Source organism: Martes martes (genome assembly GCF_963455335.1).
Source record: "Martes martes genome assembly, chromosome: 7".
Classification (NCBI taxonomy): Eukaryota; Metazoa; Chordata; class Mammalia; order Carnivora; family Mustelidae; genus Martes; species Martes martes.
The window spans coordinates 59,830,188-59,850,231 of record NC_137894.1 but is presented as its reverse complement, the minus strand read 5'-3'; the positions used below and the strand labels follow the sequence as shown (position 1 = coordinate 59,850,231).

Below are 20,044 nucleotides of genomic sequence, written 5' to 3'. Positions count from 1 at the left end.
GATTATTAGAAAAAAGTTACAAAACAATTAAAATTACTATCAACCAACAACAAAAAAGATGTTATGTATCTATGGTTTGGAACTTCCCAGCAACCAAAAGATGTCACATACAGAATACCGTTCATTGCTCAGACACGGTGAAACTATATACAAAGGTATACCAGGCAAATGAAAACAAAACATAGAAAAGGCAAAAATCTTATTATCTAGGTAGAATTTGGATCAAAAAGCAATAAACAAAAACCCAAGATGAGAATTCATAATGCTAGAAAGTACAATTCTTTTTTTTCCCCTCTTCTTAAAGATTTTATTCATTTATTTGAGATAGAGAATGAGAGAGAGCAGGAGCAGGGGAGCACAGAGAGAGAGAGAAGTAGGCTTCCTACTGAGCAGGGAGCCTAAAGCGGGACTCGATCCCATGACCCTGGGATCATGACCCCAGCTGAAGGCAGATGCTTAAGAGACTGAGCCAACCGGGCACCCCAGTGATGTTGAATCTTTTTATTCAGGAACTTGTTATAAACTTCATTTGCACAGTCTTTTAGCATTCTTCAGTAATGGTTTATCCTTTTATGCTTTTATTGTTAAATACATAGCAAGAAAATATAACACAATGGGGAAAACACACATTTATCTTCTATCTGGTTATTATTTATATAAATAGGAAATAAAGTAATTTTCATATAATAATTTTGTATCTTGCTACTTATCTGTACAGGTATTTCCATTGATATTCTTACATTTTCCTAATATACAAGCATTTAATCTACAAAAGGTAACAGATTTATCCCCATCTTTCCAATTTTCAGAACTCCACTTCCTCTATTTTTTTTTTTTTTAAGATTTTTACTTATTTATTTGACAGACAGAGATCACAAATAGGCAGAGAGGCAGGCAGAGAGAGAGGGGGAAGCAGGCTCCTTGCTGAGCAGAGAGCCCAATCCGGGGCTCGATCCCAGGACCCTGAGATCATGACCTGAGCTGAAGGCAGAGGCTTAACCCACTGAGCCACCCAGGTGCCCCCCCACTTCCTCTATTTTTATTAGCACATTCAGTACAAAGTTAAATTAACAGTGGTAAGATACAGCTGTTTTGTTTCTGATTTATTAGAGGTGATGCTTTTAATGTTTCTCAAGCATAATATAAAAACCATTTAAATAATAATTCTCTAATGCTTATGTAATTAAAACCCAGATTACCCAAGTCAGTTATTACTAACATACCTGGTTTTATGCACAAAAAATCATTACCTTTAACATTTTAATCATTCCTCCTTCCAACTTACTTTATAGTATCTGCAAAGCTGACTCGACGAGAGCTTTTCTTATTTCTCAAAGCATTAGATTCCTAAGGGCAGAGAGTATATGGTATAATTTTCTTTTTTAATTCAAGTCAGTTAACATAGAGTGTATTATTAGTTTCAGGGTAGAGTTTAGTGATTATCAGTAGCATATAACACCCAGTGCTTATTACATCAAGTGCTCTTTATTGCCTCTCACACAATCACTGCATTCCCCCAATACCTCCCCTCAGTTTGTTCCCTATAGTTAAGAGACTCTTATGGATGCCTCTTACTGTTTTTATCTTATTTTTTCTTTTCCTTCCCCTATGTTCATGTTTTGTTTCTTAAATTCCACATGAATGAAATCACATGGTATTTGTCTTTCTCTGACTTATTTTGCTTAGCATAATACCCTCTAGTTCTATCCACATCATTGCAAACGGCAAAATTTCATTCTTTTTTGATGGCTGAGTAATATTCCAGTGTGTGTGTGTACACCACATCTTCTTTATCCATTCAACTGTCAATAGACATCTGTATTTTCTTTCCGTATCTTCATAATTGTGGACATTGTTGCTATAAACATTGGGGTGCACGTGCCCCTTCGAATCACTCTCTTTGTATTCTTTGGATAAATACATCATAGTGTAATTTCTGGGTCACAGAGTAGTTCTAATTTTAAATTTTTGAGGAACCTTCATACTGCTTTCCAGAGTAGCTGCACCAGTTTGCATTCCCACCAACAGTGTAAAGGGTTTCCCTTTCTCCACATCCTCCCCAATATCTGTTGTTTCCTGAGTTGTTAATTTTAGCCATTCTGACTGGTGTGAGATGGTATCTCATTGTGGTTTTGATTTGTATTTCCCCGATGATGAGTGTTGTTGAGCATTTTTTCATGTTTCTGTTGGCCATTTGTATGTTTTCTTTGGAGAAATGTCTGTTCATATCTTTTGCCCATTTCTTGATGGGATTTTTTCTTTTTTGGGTGTTGAGTTTGACATGTTCTTTATAGATTTTGGGTACTAGCCCTCTATCTGATATGTCATTTGCAAATATCTTCTCCCATTCCACAGGTTGCTTTTTAGTTTTGTTTATTGTTTCCTTATATGGTATGATTCTTACTGAAACTACTGTGAATTAGGTCTCCAAAGTACTACTGACAGAGACCAAGTCTTATTCTGAGTTAATGTGGTATTATTAATTTCAGTAATTATTTATTTCTCTGAAATATCTCAATGTACTTAAAAAGCATGAATATGATTTTCCATACCAACACAAACAACATATATTTAAGGAAGTTGATTACTGTCCCTTACTTTTTCTCTCTCCTTTTAAATGAACGATTGTTTTGCTATTAAGAATAAGAAAGGGGCACCTGGGCAGCTCAGTAGGTTAAGGGTCTTGGGCAACTCAGGTCATGTTCCCAGGATCCTGGGATCGAGCCCCCCAAAAAAGAGGAACAAAGACTGGGGACAGAGCAAGTGATATGCGGCCTATTATAGTAAACTTACTATACTATATTTTTACAATTTCAGAAAAAAATTTAACTGTGGTAAAACACATATAACAAAATTTAGCATCTCAACCAGTTTTTTAAATTAAATTTTATGGGGTGCTTGAGTGGCTCAGTTGATTAAGCATCCAACTCTTGGTTTCAGGTCAGGTCATGATCTCAGGGTCATGAGACTGAGCACTGTATTGGGCTCTGGAGAGCTCAGCATGGAGTCTGCTTGAAATTCTCTCTCTTCTCCCTCTGCCCTTTCCCTGTGCTCTCAAACAAATATATCTTTAACAAATTTAATTTTTATTTTAAAAGTGGTCAGAACTCTTAACTTTAGATCTATTCTCTCAACAAATTTTTAAGTGTATAATACAATACTGTTAATTATAAGCACAATGCTGTGTAGCAGATTTCTAGAACTTACTTTGTATAACTGAAACTTTATACCTGTTGTTAGCAACCCCCATTTTGCCCTTCTCTATAGCCCTAGCAACCAAAGTTGTGCTCTCTGCTTCTATGAGTTTGACCATTTCAGATACCTCATATAAGTGGTATCATGCAGTATTTGTCCTTCTGTGACTAGCTAATTTATTTACCAAAATACATCTTAACCATTTTTAAGGATACAGTTCAGAAATATTAAGTAGGTATACACTGTTGTAAAACCAATTTCTGGAATTCTTTTCATCCTGCAAAATTGCAACTCCATATCCATTAAACAAGTCCAATCTCCTAGCTTTTGGTCTCTATGAATTTGATTAGGTAATTCATAAGTGGAATCATAAAGTATTTGTCTTTTTTTTTAATTTTTATTTTGACAGAGAGACAGAGAGCAGGGGGAAGGGCAAAGGGAGAGAGGGAGAGAGAATCTTTTTTTTTTTTTAAGATTTTTATTTATTTATTTATTTGAGAGAGAGAGAGGGAGAATGAGAGAGAGAAAGAGAGATCATGAGAGGGGACAGGTCAGAGGGAGAAACAGAGTCCCCGCCAAGCAGGAAGCCCGATGTGGGACTCGATCCTGGTACTCCAGTATCACAACCTCAGCCAAAGGCAGTTGCTTAAGCAGCTGAGCCACCCAGGTGCCCGGGAGAGAGAGAATCTAAAGCACACTCCACGCTGAGCATGAAGCCTAATGCAGGGCTCAATCTCATGACCCTGACAGCATGACCTGAGCTGAAACCAAGAGTCAGACACTTAACCAACGGAACCACCCAGGTGTTATAGGTACTGTAGTAATCAGGGGAGCTCTGTATTTGTCTTTCTGTGATTGGTTTATTTCACCTAGCATAATGTCCTTAAGGTTCATCTTTGTTGTACTGTGTGTCAGAACTTCCTTCTTTTTAAGGCCAAATAATATTCCACTGATACCACATTTTGTTTATCCATTCATCTGTCAATGGACATTGGTTTCCTTCTACCTTCTGCCTACTGTGAATAATGCTGCTATGACAGGGGTATAAGTCTCTTCCAGACCCTGATTTCAATTCTTTTGGGTATATACTCACAAGTGAAATTGCTGGATCATATGGTAATTCTATTTTAGTTTTTTGAGGAACCACCATACTGTTTTCCATGTGGCTACAACATTTTACTTCTACTAACAGTGTACCAGAGTTCCAATTATTCCACATCTTAGCCAGCACTTGTTATTTTCTGGTTTGTTTGTTTTACAGTAGCCACTGTAATAGGTATGAGGTGATATATCACTGTGGTTTTGACTTGCAGTCTTCTAATGATTAGTGAGGCTGAGCATCTCTTCAGTATAAAATGATGTTTTTATTTCCCTCATCTTCTTTAACAAGAGCAAACTTTTTTACTCACATAAATACCAAATACAAAAAGCAAATGACAGAGAAACAAACAAAATCCACAGAGACTTTTACCATGTAAATTCTTAATAACTGCGCATGTCTTACTATAAGAATCAGGAATGTTCATCCTCTCTGTTAACACCCTAGCAGACAAAACAAGTGGACTTGAGCTTAATATAGATAATAATAACATCCTAGTACATACTGGAACTAACAGAGACTAATATATTTCTTACTGGAAAAAAAAAAAAAAGGAAAGAGGGATGCCTGGGTGGCTCAGTGGCAAGAAAGTCTAGAAAAGTAAACTGGGCTTAAAAATCAAGAATGCCAGCTTACTCAAAAGTTTGGATTTTAATCTGACAGCCACTGATTACTTACTTGTACTCATTCAACTAGAAATCATTTATGATGTTCTCTTCATATAGCTAATAAAGTTTCTATTAAAATTATCATCGAAAATAGTCATCCATAAAGCGTTTGCACTAGAGACTTACCTGAACTGTTTCATTCCCACCTCTAAGGTCCTGAAGAGGACTCCTTGGGGGCTTCAAGATCTAGAAAAATTAGAATTATAAGACATAAGAAAATATGGGATTAATATTAATAATCAGTTCAGGGGCGCCTGGGTGGCTCAGTGGGTTAAAGCCTCTGCCTTCGGCTCAGGTCATGATCCCAGGGTCCTGGGATCGAGCCCCGCATCGGGCTCTCTGCTCAGCGGGGAGCCTGCTTCCTCCTCTCTCTCTGCCTGCCTCTCTGCCTACTTGTGATCTCTGTCTGTCAAATAAATAAATAAAATCTTTAAAAAAAAAAAATAATCAGTTCAAATTGCACCATAGAAGAAAGGTAGAGATGTTAAAATTTCTGTGAAAACCTTTAAAACTCCTCAAATTCATATTGTTCAGTGCTATACTTTGTGGTTGGTTTAAATATCTGGCATCTATTCCCTTCTCCCTGCCCACCTTCCTGATTATTTTACCCACTCTCATCCCATGTGTTCTGGGTAAGGCTTGACCCCAACCATAGGGCACAACATGTAGCCCTGGTCTAGAATAATGTGCACATGATATTCTCTCATCAATAGTAAGTGGTTCAGGAAGGAGGACTTGACCCATAACAAGACAGTTAAGCCATTATGATTCAATCCTACGTCCTTTGTTTTTGTTTTATCTTGAGGAAATAGACACTTTTTCATTTAGGAGTTGAAACTGGAAGTTGGGAGAGCTAGAGGTACTGTAGTAATCAGGGGAGAGGCTTGTACAAAAATGGAGATAACCCAGAGGAACCAGTCAGAGTAGAAAAGTGAGAGAAAATCCTAACATTGGTGATATTACTGGAACCCATGGTCAGTTACGTTGTGCCAAAAGTCATCCCTATCTTTGGATTTTTCAATTTCAAAACCCAATAAATTTTGTGCTTAAATCAGTTTGAGTTGGATTTTTTGTGTCTTGCTCCACTATTTAAATATATTCTTAAACTTTATTAAAGTATCATTTACATGGTATACAATTCATAAAATTACCATGAAACTCATAAAATACAAATTTTAGTATATTTATAGAATTTCATAACCGGTTAAATATTTGAGTATCCAGAGATCAACAGAAGCCAATGGGAGTAGGATGGTGATGTTACAGTCAAAATTACTGCGACATACATTCATCATTCAATAAAAAGTAATAATTATGAACTCAAGTGTTTCTTACCGAAGAATGTCGTCTTCTAACAGGTCTGTCCATATTGTCACTGCAAATTTATAGACACATTAGTAAAAGACTGAATTTTCAAAAGTCATCATCGCAGCATCTTTTATAAGCTTTTAAATTGGTCATCGCTTTCACTTAACACATGGCATCACTGTTTCTTAGCAAAATTTATAAGACATAAAAGTTGGTATTTAGAAGGTCAGTGTTTTAAAATACATATTGTATACATTAAGAATATCTCTTGTAAAACAATCAGCACAATATAATGTACCATATTTACAGAGGTACAATTTTAAGATAAGTGGATCATAAATCAAGAGACTCTAACTCTGGTTTTACTACTGTGTGAATTTGAAATCAGGTTTTGAAAATTCAAGTACTTATGGAGGCCAAACAGAAGATGCAAGAAAAATATGTGGTGTTGAGATGATTCGGGGTTGGTCTAATGGTCATAGTCATTACTCCATTCAGGTTAGCTGTTGCCACAAGAATATGAGCCCAGTGTCACTTAATTTTTCTTTTTCTTTCTTCTTCTTTTTTTTTCTTTAATATTTTATTTATTTATTTTAGAGAGAAATAGAGAGAGAGCTTGCACAAGCAGGGGACGGAGCAGAGGGATAGAGAGAGAATCTCAACAGACTCTGCACTTAGCATGGAGCCTCATGCGGGGCTCAATCTCGTGACCCAGAGATCATGCCCTGAGCCAAAAATCAAGAGCTGGATGCTCAACCAACTGAGCCACCTAGGTGACCCTACACTCAATTTTTCAAGAGAAAATTTTAGCAGCTAATTAAAAAATTTAAAAACACTCTTTGGCAGGGGGGGTAAGTCTATAAACAGGCCACCAGTTTGTGATGCCAATTTTAGACCAATCATTTCATTTCCTTGGGCCTTAATTTTCCCATCCTTAAATGAAGGGATGGGAGGTGGTCTCTAAAATCCTTCTTAGTTCTGACTCTAGATATATAAACACAAAGATATGGCAAAAAGAGCTATGACTTTGTAACACTTACTTCTTTTCCATAGAACAGAATGGAAAAAATTTCAGAAGTTATCAATAGGTGTTTCTAATAGGAAAAGTATCTTTCTCTGATAAAAAGTTTAACATTTTTAGCTATACTACATGAACTTACTTTTCTTCATTAGCCTCTGAAGACATCCCATCCATTTTTGAAGAAAACCTTTTTCTGTAACAAATACACAACATTAGAAAAGATGAGAAAGAAAGAAAAGAAATTAAAAACTATGAAGACATTAATAGCAAAGTTGTAACTTCAGGATTACTTTCTGGGGGAAGACTGAAAAGAGGGAAGAAAAAGCTACACTACGGGGCTATAAAACATAAGAAATTTTGAGTTTAAAATACTCCATTATAATTAATACTCCTGGAAAATTCTTATATTCAAGATAAAATCAGTGACTAACTGATTTAGATGACAATGGCTCTAATGGTTCAAATGAAAATTTGGCCTAGTTTATAAGAATTTTTGGATTATATAATAACTTAATCCCAAGGAAAAATCAATTAGTTATCAAAATACACTGGATGTGCATAATATACATATTTATGTTATAAAAATTCAACTATAAGTACTCAGCAAAAAAATTTTAAGACATAAAAATAACATTTAAGAAACTGTAGCTGAATGTGACAGTCCAAGATGGTGAAGGAGTAGGAGACCTTAATTTCCTCTGGTTCCAGGAATTCAGCTAGATAACTATCAAATCATTCTGAACACCAGCAAACTCAACCAGAGATCGAAGAAAAGAATAGCAACAACTCTATGAATAGGAAGGCAACCACTTTCTGCAAGGTAGGAGGTGCAGAGACATGAATCCAAGGCAATATATGAGAGGATAGACCGAGGCGGGAGCAGGAGTGAGCCTTGGTCAGCCGGCTACTGGCAAGTGATACAACAGCAAAGCACAAAATCAGAACTTTTAGAAGTCTGCTCCAGTGAGGGATGTCGCTTAGGCTGCTAAGCGGGGATGGAACCCTAGTTGGGGCAGTGTGGTCTCAGGATCCTCAGGGTCACAGGAAGACCCAGGGTGCCTGAGTGTGGCAGAGCTCCCATGATTCAGAGCAGGGAAGCTGGCTGCAATCAGTGAGTCAAGGAGTGGGCTCTCAGCTCAAGGTTGCCATGAACCAGGATCCAGGGCACAGTCAGGCCACTGCTCTTCAAGCAGGGCCCCAACAAGCATTAGAACTGGTGAGACCCACCCCCTCCTCCCATGGGAGGAACAGCATGGGAGTGCGTTGCAGAAGTCTGATGGTTTAAAGACTGTAAATGGGGCCTACCGCTTGAGACAGAAACACTCGGTCACAGGCTGGGTGAGCATAGAGTGTGGCCAGAGACCAGGGAGACAGGAGTGATTGACTGGTTTTCTCTGAGGGCTTACTGAGGAGTGGGGCCCAAGTCTTTGGCTCTTGGGCTGGAGATTAGAAGGTTGCCCTTTTCATTTCCATCCTCTAAAGCTGCACAGAAAGCCTTTAGGGAACAAAAGCCAGAGAGAACTAAATGGAGCAGATTACTTAGCCCGGCCCCTGTCAAGGGCAGTGCAGTTCTGCCTGGGCAAAGACACTTGAGAATCAATGCAATGAGCCCCTCTCCCAAAAGATCAGCAAGAACATCCAGCCAAGACCAAGTTTACTGATCAATGAGAACTGCAAAATACCAGTGCTAGGGGAATACAGCACACAGAAGTCATGGCTTTTTTCCCCATAATTCTTTAGTTTTTCAACTTTACTTTTTTACATCTTTTTCCTTTTAAAAATTTTTTCTTTTTTTAACCAATTTTTAAATCAACTCCTTTTTAAAATCTTTTTTAATTTTCATTTTTACAGTCACATGCTATCCCTTCATTGTATTTCATCATACACACACACACACACACACACGTACTACTTTTCTTTCTTTAAAATTTTGAGATGCAATTTCTTCTAACAGACCAAAATACACCGAAAATCTATTGTATGGCTCTGTTCTATTCACCTATTTAATCATATCCTCTCTTTTTTCTTCTTCTTTTGTTTTGTTAAAAAGTCTTTTTAAATTTCCATCTTTACAGTTACGTTCTATTCTTTCAATGTATTTCATTTTATTTTTATATACGTAAGCTTTCTTTACAATTTTGAGATGTAGTTTCCTCTAACAAACCTACCAAAATAAACTCAGGAGATAGTGTACTGCTCTGTTCTGTTTACCTGTTTATATCCCTTCCTTCTTGTTATTGTTTTTCATCGCTTTTGTTTTTTCTTTTTAATTTCCATTTTTACAGTTATATTCTATCCTTTCATTGTATTTTATTTTTATACATATATAAGTTTATCTTTCTTTGCAATTTTGGGATCTAATTTTCTAAAAACAAAACAAAACAAAAACCAAAATACACACAGAATCCAGTGTATTGCTCTATTCTGCTTACCTGTCCGATTATATTCTCCCCCCCTTTTTTTTCCTAGTTCCAGGTCTCTTCTGATTTGTTTAGGGTACACTTCTCTAGGATTGTTGTTGCCATTATTAGTATTTTGTTCTTTTGTTCATCTACTCTTCTCTGGACAGAATGAGAAGATGGAAAACTCACCTCAAAAAAAAAGAGATCAAGAAGCAGTACTGACATCTAATTGATATGGACATTAGTAAGATATCAGAACTAGAGTTCAGAATAACAATTATAAAGATACTAGCCGGGCTTGAAAAAAAGCACAGAAAACACTAGAGAATCCCTTTCAGGAGAAATAAAAGAATTAAAATCTAACCAAGTTGAAATTTTAAAAAATGTTATTACTAAGAAGCAATAAAAAATGGAGGCTCTAATGGCCAGGATAAATGAGGCAGAAGAGAGAGTAAGTGATATAGAAGACCAAACAATGGAGAATAACAGCTGAGAAAAAAAGGATAAACAGCTACTGGAATAGGAGGGGAGAATTTGAGAGATAAATGATACCATAAAGCAAAACAGTATTAGAGTAACTGGGATCCCAGAACAGGAAAGAGAGAGAGGGGCAGAAGGCATATTGGAGCAAATCATAGCTGAGAACTTCCCTAATTACGGAAGGAAACAGGCATTCAAGTCCAGAAGGCACAGAGAACCCCACTCAAAATCAATAAAAATAGAGCAACCCCCGGACATATAATAGAGAAGCTTGCAAACTTCAGAGACAAAGAGGAAATCCTGAAAGCAGCTCGGACCAAGAGATTTGTAACCTATAAGGGTAGAAACATTAAATTGGCAGCAGACCTACCCATGGAGACATGGCAGGCCAGAAAGGACTGGCATGATATATTCAGGGTACTAAACGAGAAAAATATGCAGCCAAGAATACTTTATCCAGCTAAGCTATCATTCAAAATAGAAGGAGTGATAAAAAGCTTCCAGGACAAACAGAAACTAAAAGAACTTGTGATCACCAAACCAGCCCTACAAGAAGTACTGAAAGGGGTCCTCTAAGCAAAGAGAGAGCCAAAAGTAACACAGACCAGAAAGGAACAGAGACAGTATAGAGTAACAGTCACCTTACAGGCAATATAATGGCACTAAATTCCTATCTTTCAATAGTTACCCTGAATGTAAATAGGCTAAATGCCCCAATCAAAAGACACAGGGTATCAAATTAGATTAAAAAAAAAAAAAAAAAAAGCAAGACCCACTGATATGTTGTCTGCAAAATTTTAGACCCAAAAATTCTTCCAGATTGAAAGTGAGAGGGTATAAAATAGTTTATCATGCTAATGGACATCAAAAGAAAGCTGGGAGGTAATCCTTATATCAGACAAATTTGATTTTTAACCAAAGACTGTGATAAGAGATGAGGAAGGATACTATATCATAATTAAAGGGTCTATCCAACAAGAAGATCTAACAATTATAAGTATTTATGCCCCTAACATGGGTGCAGCCAATTATATAACATAATTAATAACAAAATCAAAGAAACACATCAATAAAAACACAATAATATTAGGGGAGGTTAACACCCCCATCACTGAAATGGACAGATCACCTAAGCAGGAAATCAACAAGGAAATAAGGGCTATGGATGGACTTCACCGATATATTCAGAACATTCCATCCCAAAGCAACAGAATACACATTCTTCTTGAGTGCACATGGAACATTCTCCAGAATAGATCACATCCTGGGTCACAAATCAGGGTCTCAACCAGTACCAAAAGATTGGGATCATCACATACACAGAGGCTAAAGAGCATCCTACTAAAGAATGAATGGGTCAACCAAGAAATTAAATAAGAATTTTTTTAAAAATTTATGGAAACAAATGAAAATGAAAACACAACTGTTTAAAATCTTTGGGATCCAGCAAAGGTGGTCCTAAGAGGGAAGTATTCAGCACTACAAGCTTTTCTCAAGAAACAAGAAAAGTCTCAAATACACAACCTAACCCTACACTTAAAGGAGCTGGAGAAAGAACAACAATAAAGCTGAAATCCAGGAGAAAAGAAATAATCAAGATTAGAGAAGAAATCAATGAAATAAAAACCATAAGAACAGTAGAATAGATCTATGAAATTAGGAGCTGGTTCTTTAAAGGAATTAATAAGATTGATAAACCCTTGGCCAGACTTATTAAAAAGAAAAGAGAAAGGACCCAAATAAATAAAATCGTGAATGAAAGAGGAGAGATCACAACCAACACCAAAAAAACACAAAAAAGGAAGAAATGGATGCATTCCTAGAGAAGTATAAACTACCAAAACTGAAACAGGAAGAAATAGAAAAACCAGTAAGGAAATTGAAGCAGTAATCAAAAATCTCTCAACAAAGAGCTCAGGGCTAGATGGCTTCCCAGGAGAATTCTACCAAACACTTAAAGAAAATTAATACCTATTCTTCTGATGCTGCTTCAAAAAACAGAAATGAAAGGAAAATGCCCAAACTCTTTTTATGAGGCCAGCATTACCTTCATCCCAAAACCAGACAAAGACCCCACCAAAAGGGAGAATTACAAACCAATATCTCTGATGAGCATGGATGCCAAAATTCTCATCAAGATACTAGCCAGTAGGATCCAACAGTATATTAAAAGTATTATTCACCATGACCTAGTGGGATTTATTCCTGGGCTACAAGGTTGGTTCAACATCTGCAAATTAATCAATATAATATACACATTAATAAAAGACAAGAACCATACGATCCTCTCAATAGATGCAGAAAAAGCATTTGACAAAGTACAGCATCCATGGGGCGCCTCGGTGGCTCAGTCATTGGGCATCTGCCTTTGGCTCGGGTCATGGTCCCATGGTGCTGGGATCGGGCCCCACATGGGGCTCCCTGCTCATTGGGAAGCCTGCTTCTCCCTCTCCCACTCCCCCTCTTGTGTTCCCTCTCCGGCTGTCTCTGTCAAATAAATAAATAAAATCTTAAAAAAAAAAAAAAGTACAGCATCCATTCTTGATTAAACTCTTCACAGTGTAGGAATAGAAGGGACATACCTCAATATCATAAAAACCATATATGAAAAACCCACAGCAAATATCATTCTCAACAGTGAAAAACTGAGAGTTTTTCTCTTAAGGAACATGACAGGGACGTTCCACCCTCACCACTGTTGTTCAACATGGTACTAGAAGTCCTACTCTCTGCAATCAGACAACACAAATAAAAGGCATCCGAAGCAGCAAAGAAGTCAAACTCTTACTCTTTGTAGATGACATGATTCTCTATGTGGAAAACCCAAAATATCCCACCCCCAAATTGCTAGAACTTATACAGGAATTCAGCAAAGTGGCAGGATATAAAATCAATGCACAGAAATCAGTTGCATTTCTATACACTAAGAGACAGAAGAAAGAGAAATTAAGGAATTGATCCCATTTACAATTGCACCAAAACCCATAAAATACCTAGGAATAAACCTAACCAGAGAGGCAAAGGATCTGTATTCTGAAAACTACAGAACACTCATGAAAGAAATTGAGGAACACACAAAGAAATGGAAAAATGTTCCATGCTCATGGATTAGAAGAACAAATATTGTTAAAAAGTCTATGCTACCCAGATCAATCTATACATTCAGTGCAATCCCTGTCACCCACATTTTTCAGAGCTGGAACAAATCATCCTAAAATTTATATGGAATCAGAAAAGCCCCCATATAGCCAAAGGGATGTTGAAAAAGAAAACCAAAGCTGGAGGCATCACAATTCCAGCCTTCAAGCTCTATTACAAATCTGTAATCATCAAGACAGTATGGTACTGGCATAAAAACAGACACACAGATCAGTGGAACAGAATAGAGAACCCAGAAACGGACCCTCAACCCTACAGTCAACTAATGTTCAACAAAGCAGGAAAGAATATCGAACGGAAAAAAGACAGTCTCTCTTCAACAAATGATGTTGGGAAAATTGGACAACTACATGAAGAATGAAACTGGACCATTTCCTTACACCATACACAAAAACAGACTCAAAATGGATGACAGACCTAAATGAGAGACAGGAATCCACCAAAATCCTAGAGGAGAACACAGGCAGCAACCTCTTTGACCTTGGCCGCAGCAACTTCTTGATAGACACATCTCCAAAGGCAAGTGAAACAAAGGCAAAAATGAACTATTGGAACTTCATCAAGATAAAAAGCTTTTGCACAGCAAAGGAAACAGTTGACAAAACCAAAAGGCAACCAACAGAATGGGAGAAGGTATTTGCAAATGTCTTATCAGATAAAGGGTTACTATCCAAAATCTATAAAGAACTCATCAAACTCAACACCAAAACAAACAACACCAAAAAAGAAAAAATGCCTTCAAGAAATGGGCAGAAGATATGAACAGACATTTCTCCAAAGAAGACATACAAATGGCCAACAGACATATGAAAAAATGCTCAACATCACTTGGTATCAGGGAAATACAAATCAAAACCACAATGAGATACCACTTCACACTAGTCTGAATGGCTAAAATTAACAAGTCAGGAAACAACAAATGTGGGCGAGGATGTGGAGAAAGGGGAACCCTTTACACTGTTGGTGGGAATGCAAGCTGGTACAGCCACTCTGGAAAACAGAATGGAGATTCCTTAAAAAGTTGAAAATAGAGCTACTCTATGACCCAGCAATTGCACTAGTAGGTATCTACCCCAAAGATACAAATGCAGTGATCTGAAAGGGCAACTGCATCCCGATGTTCATAGCAGCAGTGTCCACAATAGCCAAACTATGGAAAGAGCCCAGACGTCCACCAACAGATGAATGGATAAAGAAGATGTGATACACACACACACACACACACACACACACACACACACACACACTGAAATACTACTCAGCCATCAAAAAAATGAAATCTTGCCATTTGGAATGACGTGGATGGAACTAGAGGGTATTATGCTAAGCGAAATATGTCAAGTGGACAAAGACCATTATCATATGATTTCACCCATGTGGAATTTAAGAAACAAAACAAAGGGGCATAGGTGAACAGAGGCAAAAATAAAACAAGATGAAATCAGAGAAGGAGAAAACCATAAGAGACTCTTAACCATAGGATACAAACTGAGAGTTGCTGTGGGCAGGGGGGATAGGATAACTGGGTGACAGGCATTAGAGGGCACGTGATACAATGAGCACTGGGTATTATATACAACTGATGAATCACTGAACTCTACTCTGAAACTAGTAACACACTATGTGTTAATTGAATTTAAATAAAATAAAATTTAAAAAAATTAAAATTTAGAAAAAATTTTTAAAACAGCAAACATCAACTTAATGGTGACTTTGATGATTTCCCTCCAAGATCAAACAAGTATGACACCTATTTCCAATTCTGTTCATCACCAAATCTTTAGTAGTTCTATTTCCAATATATAGCCCAAATCATTCACTGCTATCTTCAGTGCCTTCATCATAGTTTCAAGCTATCATTATCTCTTATGTAAACTACTGCAATATTCACCTCAATGGTCTCCCTACTTTTACTCTTATCTTCCATAGGCCCTTCTCTACATAGACAGTTACCTTCTTAAACATAAGTCACGTTTAAGAGACTCCATTCTTAAAACCATTTAATGGCTTCCAATGGCTTCCCATGGTAATGAGAATGAACTCTTCACCAGGACTTATAAAGCTCTCTAAGATCTGGCCTCCACTTGCCTTTCAGACTTCACATTCATCTCATGCCACTGTCTTCCTCACTATTCTAGCCACACTGAATATTCCTGTACGCACTTATTCCTGTACACATAAAGCTCTTTTCTGAACCACTGAATTTATATTTGCTATTTTCTCTTGGCAAAAAAAAAAAAAAAAAAAAGCGCCAAGAAAATCACTTGTATGTCTCTTTTGTAACATTACCAAAACTGCAATCTCAAAGTCTGTTATGTAAATCAATTATTCCTGGTATTTCCCCAAACCACCTGTGCCCCAACAGTAAGTTCAATTAGAATAAGGCTAGAATTATGCTCACCGTTACATTCTGAGAAACTAGCACATGCTTTGTAAATAATAGGAGTTCAATAAATATTTGCTAAATGAGTAATTAAGAAACAAGAAACAATTCTTTCAAATTACTTTTACGATTACTAATTTGCATAGTTTTTCTCCTTTGGGGAATATTTTCAAATTCAGTGACATATTCAAAATTCACAGATAAAAATATTAAATACTATCAAATCAGGATCACCTAGACATCTTCACTGTTTGAAATAGTCATTGAACATCATTCCTGTTTAACCTGCAAACCAGTTGGCATTTAATTAAGTGATGAGATTCAAAGCTTATTGAAATCCTCCTTTAAAAAAAAAATTCTAGGGGCGCCTGGGTGGCCCAGTGGGTTAAAGCCGCTGCCTTCGGCTCGGGTCATGGTCTCAGGGTCCTGGAATTGGGCCCCACATTGGGCTCTCTGCTCAGCAGGGAGCCCGCTTCCTCCTCTCTCTCTGCCTGCCTCTCTGCCTGCTTGTGAACTCTGTCTGTCAAATAAATAAATAAAATCTTAAAAAAAAAAATCTATTTATTATATAACTGTAAGTTCCACCATCAACAGAAATAGGGTACCCCAGATCACCATGTTAAACTTCATTTGTAAAATGCTTTTATTGTTGAACTCTTGGTCACTGCCACATTAACTAATTATTGATTGGTTCTAAAACTGTGCACCTGGCACCCAGGGATGCTATAGCATATTCATAGAAGTATCTTGGGATATTTTAAATTTTTGAGAGAAACAGCAATTTTTGACATCTGTCATGCACTGGTGTGAACTACTAGCTCAAAATAGTACCTATTTGTATTACATTCATTTTGATAATATATTATTGCAAAGCTGGATTTTTGGCAGTTGTTATGATATGAAGCAAGTACTTTTTATCAGTGTGGTACTGGAAATGAGGGTGGCAGTGTCCTATATGACTCCAAGATTTGAGAAGTTGTGTAGTGTTCAAGAGGCACACATAGTCAATTAGTAAATAACTGTGATGATTTAAGCATAAAATAAAAATATTATTTTTTCTTTCAATTATGCATATTTTTTTCAAATGGCTACTAAACATTAGGACATAAATTTATTTCAACTTAATAACTTTTTAAGTTATTTGGACGTACTGACTTAATAAATGGAACTGTTAGTTATTTCTTTTGATACAAGGGCACCAATGAGCCAAAAAAGTTTGGGAATTAGTCTAAATAATCCAGAAGACTTCAAACTACAGATACTGGGCCAAAGAGTCCTTAAGAGGGTTTTTTGTTTCGTTTGTTTTTACATTTTGAATGGGCTGCAGAAAACAAAACAAAAAACAAAGAAGAACATGCAACAGAGACCATGCTGGTGACCACGTAGACTACAAAACCTGAAATATTTATATCTGGCTCTTTGGTTACTCCTGCATTTACACTACCAATTTCTAAGGTTAATGTAGTCCATTGTACCCACTGATAACAGTCTCTAGACCTGTGCTATCTGATACAGTAGCAACTCAAATTTAATTTAAATGAAATAAAACTTAAAATTCAGTTGTTTAGGCACAATTAGCCACATTTCACGTTGTCATTAGCCACAATTAGTTGTCATTTGACTAGTGGGGAACCATGCTGGACAGTGCAAATATAAACCATTACCATTTTCACTGAAAGTTTTATTAGATAGTACTATCGATATTTAGATTATCTTCTACTATGCTCTCTTATTCAGCATCAGGCATGTCACTGATACTACCACTCCATACATTTTTGTATCTATTTGTCATCTTGTAAACATTTCCAGCCATTCACATAGTGAACGAGAATTGAACCCAGTCTTTACTTAGCAACATCTTAAATTGACTCATCTCCGTAATGTATCCTTCCCTTCAAGTTCCACCTCAAATGCCCCTTTCTCTACAAAGCCTCCTTTAGTTTCCAGGGCCAAAAGCATCAAATAAATGCTCCCTTTTCTGTGCTCCTATATCACCTTACAATGTCTTATAATCCTTTACATTGGTTTGCATCACAGCTATTTGTGAATGTTAATCATTTCTCTTCTGGACTGAAAACTCCTCCGGATTAGGGACTCTGAGTCATTCGCTCCCGGCCCTAGCACAAGACAAGGAACCCAATAAATATCTGAGGAATTCGATTGATCCAATTCAAATGAAGTACAAACGTCAATCTTAATATCTAGAGTAAGCTCTGCTCTGGTTTTCTCCGTCATATTGACAAATTTATCTCTAAAATTCCAATCGGCAATGTTTTAGAATTTTTTTCTTAAACTCAATATTGAGATAAGCAGCAAGAAAAAGAGGCTTTAATAAGTTCCGAGCTACTAGTGGCCACAAGGAGATATTTTCAAAACGTCTGTGGCTAATACTGGCTTTATTTGTTAATGTTACCGTAACTGCTGGAAACCGAATGTCTGTTCAGTGCTGCCAGTAAACAAACTACGACCGGTCGAGCGCTTAAAACCACTCAACGCTGTCACTTCATTTACAGCTAAGAAATGACCGAGTCGGAAATACAAACCGCCGGGAGTCCCCTAGGAAAGGGGTGCGAGGCGCCGTGCGGGAGCCCTGACAGAAGATGGCGGGGCGGGGCGGGGCGCAGCCGACCCGCAATCCGAGCAGGCCCAAGGGGCTCAGGTGTGAAGGGAACAGTGCTAGGGAAGAGGAAGGCGCACAAAGTGCAGGCCCGGGTAGGCAAAGAGCCCCCCACAACCCGGCAAAAACTTCTACTCTGGGCCCAGCGCTTTCGGAGGCCGCCGGGCGGAGGGAGCGTCCCCACGTCCCACCACCGAGCCTTCAGAGCGCCCAGAAAAAAACTAATGCCCACCTCCATCACCCCCCACCCCGGAAGCCTGGAACGAAAGGGTTATTCTCTTTACCCACCGCAGTCCAGCTTCTTGACAAAGGCTGCTCAGACTTGTTTGGGGTCCGCGCGCCCCTCAGAGAGCGAGTCAGCTGCCGCCCAACGACAAACCCCACTACGCCCAGACTATTTCAGTGAAGTATTCAAATCTAACCGCCTAGCTGTTGCACATGCGCAAAACCGCTCTACGCGGCGGCTCCGCCCCTTAGACTCCGGAGCAATCCTCTTTCTGACTCCTTTAAACAAACTTCCTTCCTCCTGCTCTGTATATAAATTTTATTTCCTTAAAGCCTGTCTCATTTTCCACCGAATTTTTATTTGTCCCACCCCATTGTAGAGCCCTCACATCATGGCAGCAGCCATCTTCTTTTGATTACTTGCTGTAAAAATTATCAGATCTTTGTTTCCGTACAAAATGGCGGCCTCCATAACATTGCGTCACATCCCCCTAGTCTTACTCCCTATAGCTACCAGGAAGCACTAAGTCTCTGGGACGAGGTGGCCGAGTGGTTAAGGCGATGGACTGCTAATCCATTGTGCTCTGCACGCGTGGGTTCGAATCCCATCCTCGTCGGATGTGCCTTTTTGCCTCAAACGGACGTAAATTTATTCGCGAGTGAAAATACTTGATTATTCCAGTTACGGTTTACTAGTGGACTTACTCTGGCGGGGTCAATATCTGGTTTAAGGTGTTTGGAAGGCAGCTTTTGGAGCTTTCTAACGTCGCAGATAAACACGAGGGAAAGAAACATCCCAGGAGACGTGTGTGGTTGATTTAGTATCTTTTTATGTGAAGTAAACAACAGTGCTTAGAATTCCATGTTAATTAACCTAGCTTCTGAGTGAGGAACTTGAGTTATCATAAACCCTTACCCCGTGGTTTTTAATACCTGTCCTTGTTATGACATACAAGGTTTTCACTGCAAAAGCTACTATAAAACAGTGTACAAGATTCCCTTCCAGTCCCCAGCAGGCTGCATGTGCTCAAGAAAAGTATACACTGGGAAACATTAAAAAGATGTTGACGACATGCAGAAACTCAGCAGTATCTAGAAGCCAGAGACTGAGAACCTGAAACATGGCTACCTTAACCACGGAAGAAAGTGTTAAGCCTGTTCTTTTAGTTAAACAGAGAGGGAGGCACAGGGGACAGAAATAGAATAGAGGGTTCCCCTCTTCAAAGGTAATCAGGCAGATTCATTCAACTCGTACTTAACCTTTATTTATCCAGTATTTATTATCTACAGCACCACAATGAAATGCATCACTTTAACTCATAACCCTATGATCATGATAGACATTTTTATTACTCCTTTTTACAGATGAGGACACTGAAAGATAAACTTGTCCTAGGTTATACAGTTTCTATAACTGTGTAAGAAAGGGCAGTGTAATCCAAGTCTGTCGAGCTCTGCTGGGTCTTAACCACCATCCAGTATGGTGC

At 37.9% G+C, this 20,044-nt stretch overlaps 1 long non-coding RNA gene across 1 annotated transcript; it reads right to left on the bottom strand.

The window, feature by feature from the left end:
- Nucleotides 1-3,691: 3,691 nt before the first annotated feature.
- LOC308346507 lies at nucleotides 3,692-18,988 on the bottom strand. Its single transcript, XR_013967189.1, has 4 exons — nucleotides 18,621-18,988; nucleotides 7,431-7,484; nucleotides 6,298-6,337; nucleotides 3,692-5,148 (listed from the first exon to the last, which is right to left on the bottom strand). It is a non-coding gene; the product is annotated as an uncharacterized lncRNA (long non-coding RNA).
- Nucleotides 18,989-20,044: the final 1,056 nt, after the last annotated feature.